This window comes from Juglans microcarpa x Juglans regia, chromosome 5D (genome assembly GCF_004785595.1).
Source record: "Juglans microcarpa x Juglans regia isolate MS1-56 chromosome 5D, Jm3101_v1.0, whole genome shotgun sequence".
Classification (NCBI taxonomy): Eukaryota; Viridiplantae; Streptophyta; class Magnoliopsida; order Fagales; family Juglandaceae; genus Juglans; species Juglans microcarpa x Juglans regia.
This window is the reverse complement of record NC_054602.1, coordinates 23,417,110-23,421,309: the sequence shown is the minus strand read 5'-3', so window position 1 is coordinate 23,421,309 and position 4,200 is coordinate 23,417,110. Positions and strand designations below refer to the sequence as shown.

General features: G+C 37.5%; 1 long non-coding RNA gene across 1 annotated transcript; it reads right to left on the bottom strand.

The window, feature by feature from the left end:
• Positions 1-278: 278 nt before the first annotated feature.
• LOC121266217 lies at positions 279-1,134 on the bottom strand. The gene is made up of 3 exons (XR_005940759.1): positions 905-1,134; positions 757-809; positions 279-661 (listed from the first exon to the last, which is right to left on the bottom strand). It is a non-coding gene; the product is annotated as an uncharacterized LOC121266217 (long non-coding RNA).
• Positions 1,135-4,200: the final 3,066 nt, after the last annotated feature.

The following is a 4,200-nucleotide window of genomic DNA, read 5'->3' as shown; positions in this document are numbered from 1 at the left end:
GAAGGGGAAAAATAATTCCGAGTGATATTAGTTCACTTTAATAGATCGGAAGATACAAATCCTTGTACTTTTTAAGGCAAAAATTTCCAGAAATCTGATTCGTCGACGTAGAAGTGATCTTCAGCCATATAATTTTGTTATGTTAATTATTTTCTATTTCAGTTACACATGATTTTACTTTTTGTCCAGTGGCCATGCTCGATCCACAGAACATAAACTATGAATTGTAAAGAAGAACCTAAGGAGATAACAGAAAAAGGGACAACAAAGAGAAGAAATTATACAAACCAAACTATAGATTAATAATTCTTGAAAACAAACAGGGTAGACCTGTTAGGTCACAAACTATATACACAAACAAGCCACACTTTCAAGATCCAGTTCAAGGAGATCGAAGGCAACACAAATTTAAGAACACAGATAGAGAGCACACTAGCTCATCAATAGCAAGAGAAGATAACCAAGTCCAAGATCCAAACCCCCCTTCAAAGTTTATTGGTATTCACAAACATCTTAGGGATTTCGGTCGACTTGTCTTTAATTAAGCTCTTCCGGGGGTTTTCGGTTCATGGTCTGTATTATGTCCTGGAGGCTTGTAGTCAGCGGTTTCAAAATCAAACCCTTGATGATCATTTCCATCCTTAAAGAAGACTAGTGCATCCTGTAAATTGAAAGATACCTGATCATGAACATGACATGGTTGGAGTATCAGATTTAACAATCAAAACATAGAGAGAGAGAGAGAGAGAGAGAGACCGGAACCAGAAGATCTTGAGCAGATGGGTCTTCCTTATTTGGCTTTATCTTTCCTACTAATCAAGCGAAATAAATAAATCCATCAATATTAATACAAATGAAAAAGATTTACACCAAAGCGAGGATGAGAACTGAAACTGAAAATTACTAGTTGGTAGGAATAGCAGCACTTGAGACAAGGTACGACACAGCAATTAGGAAGAGAAAAAACAATCTAAGGGAAGCTTTGATCTGCGCCATATCTCTCAAACAGATTGAAAAAGAAGCAAAGATTGTTGATGACAAGAGAGAGCATGTGGGATAGCACTTATATAGAGGAGCAGACTAAGCAGTAGAATTATTAAGCTCGATACAAAAATGAACGGCAAGTCAACTTCCATTTTTCTATTCTATTTTATTTTTATGGATGAGTTCCCACTTGCCAAACTCGAGTTTCTACAAAGATGCTCTCAAGATTATATGCGTACAGTATTATTTCATGAGTGGATAAATCCAGGAAAGTACAAGAACACTACAATTAATGCCAATTTTCTGGAAATATCTCAAAGAAGATCAAAACAATATTGCCTATAACACATTCAGGCCATAATTAAGTGCTTGTGCAATTTGAAGGATCCAAATTAATCTCATATTGATGCAATATTTCAATGTGTGCCTGTACATATAATTCACACACACATATATATTTATATATATATATATATATATAGAGCAATGCTACATACGGTAACACCCGGACCCAATCAAGTTCTATTTTATTTATTTATTTTGCTTTAGTTTATATATTTTTTTTTTCTTCACACGTTAGTTTTTTTTCCTGCATGTTTATTTATTTATTTTTTCTTTCTTTCCATCTATAGTTCTTTTCACCCGTAAGTGTTCCTTTCGTCCAAGGCATGCATACACACGCACGACTCAGTTTTCGCACGGCACTACACATGCACGTCTTTCCCTTTTCAATCTTTAGGGTTTACTTATCACCCATAAAAAGATACACTCTCATCTCATACCATTGAAAACTACCCTATATCACTGCAACCAGCCGCAAGAACCACCCAGCCCTCCTAGTTCGACGCCAACCTCCTTCCCCACGTAAAAATCGATGCCCATCCTTCTACCGTAGGCGGCCATCACCTAGGCTCAAAACCTCACCGTGCGCCACCTTCTCCTTCCCACAACCCCGCCGTGGAGGGTGCACCCTCGCAGAAACCGTAAGTCAAGCCACCGTGTGATAGCCCCATCGCCCAGCCCGTTGGCAAACTGTGAACCCCACGTAGCCCCGCCGCTACCTCTGCATTACGACCCCACCTAGCGCAGTCCCTGCACCACCACAGTTGCACCCCTTCTCAGCCATCGTGGTACAACTCCCACTGCCCAGCCACCCTGCCTCATCCACGGTCAAGCAAACACTGAAGAAAACGTCTATTTTAGTCCCTGAAAACAGAGCAAATTTATGTTCTGCTTGCCGCTGTTCGACGTAAACCAGCCGAGCGACGCCGCCACCAACCTCTTCCACATCATCGCCACTGCACAAAGATCAGTATCGTTGGGCGTTGCACTCCATCCAAGTTTGTCACTCTCCTCTCGGTAAGCTACCCCCGAACTCAACTCTCCTCTCCGTCCCTCTCCATCTCATCTCTCTCTCTCACACACACTCTCTCTCTCTCAGTGTTTTTTTTTCACGTCGCCGACCACCCAGTATCTCCCCAATCCGCTGTTGCGAGCTTCCCTCTGGTGAGCAAGGATTCGCCGCACTCCTCCCTTCCCTCACGGTAAGCTTTCAAACTACGATAGTTTTCACCCGTAAAGGATTACGTAGGAAGAAGAATAATTTTGAGATTTTATTACAGTTTTACCCCTTAATATGATGTTTTCTGATATGTGGTTTCGTGGTTTTAGTTTTAATCGGTTTATGTTTTAATGGGCTTGGTTTAATTGGTCGTGATTTAATGATTGGGCTTGGTTTTTATTATACATAAAGAAAAAAATGATTATATTGTTAATTTCAACTATTTAGTTTTCAATTGAACTCATTTTTTTAAGTTGACCTTATTTTATGGGATTTTTTAAGTAGCCATACTATTCTATTAATCTATAATACGTTATGGGTACTTTAGTATTTTGAAAACACCGGTATTCTTTTAGCATAATATTTATTCGATTACTCTCTTCGATATGGATACATTTAAGTGGATACTGATGAAATTAGAAAGTGATGATATTTAGAGTTAAGAGAATTTTAAGTATTGAGGAATTAAAATAGGTACTTCAGGTGTAATATGAGATTTATGTGTTCACTGGAGATTTATTTAAGTTACATGAATTTTTATAGGTGACGAGTAACAATTGTTCAGTACTGTTGTGAAGAATTTCTGAATAAACTAAGAAGTCCAAGTAAGCGGGGTTCCTATGCTAGACTTTGCATTAAAATAAAATAAGTTGAGGTTATTTTTAGAAAATATACATATTTGATTATGAAAAGAAATTTGAACTACCTCAGATATTTGTTCTGCATTACTCATGAGATTCTGTTTAAGAAGAAAATATTTTCAGTTATGACTGGTGTAGACATGAGCTTATTTTTTACATTCTGTTTTTGAACTTTGAAAAAGAGAGCGAATATGAAATTTTGTGCATAAATTAAGTTTTGTGATCTGATTCTGTTCTGTTCTGAAGATGTTGTACTCTGATATGATGTGATTTCTGAAAACCTTTGGCATGCCTTTCTGATTCTGTTCTGACTCTGATTCTAATTCTGATATGGTGATTCTGATTCTGTTTTGCTCTGATGTCTGGCCCTGTCACGGGATACAATAGTGACCTCTGGCCCTGTCACAGGATATAATAGTGACCTCTGGCCTGCCACGGGATATAATAGTGGTTTTCTATTCTGAGTGCAACCGCGTTGGTAACATGGTGATTTATATTCTGCTTGGCTTTCTGCAGGATGCACAACCCTACCACTGGGGTTAAACATGGTCACTGTTCTGATATGATGTTCTGATATGATATGATAAGACGAAAATATTCAGTCATGTTGTGCTAAAGGAGTCTTTGAATATGAAAAGTTGGTTTCTGAATATAAAATGTTTGAAAAGTCGCTCTGATTTTCTGATAATATGTATTTTTGAGATTTGCATATTGATACTGAAATGTTTTGTTTCTGCATTATGAACTCTGTGAAAATGCTCATGTTTACACACTAGTATATGTCCTCTGCTTACTGAGTTGTTGATAACTCACCCCTTATTTCCATATATTTTTCAGATGATTTTGAATAGTTCAGATAACGATCAGGATTATGGAGTATCAGTGAGATGATTATTTAAGCATAGTGGATTACTCATAGAAGATTTCTGAGAATTGGCGGATTTTATTAAAAGATTTTTGTAGTATTCTGATGACTTTATATTTTTGGAGTCTGTAAATGTATTGAGGAATTAT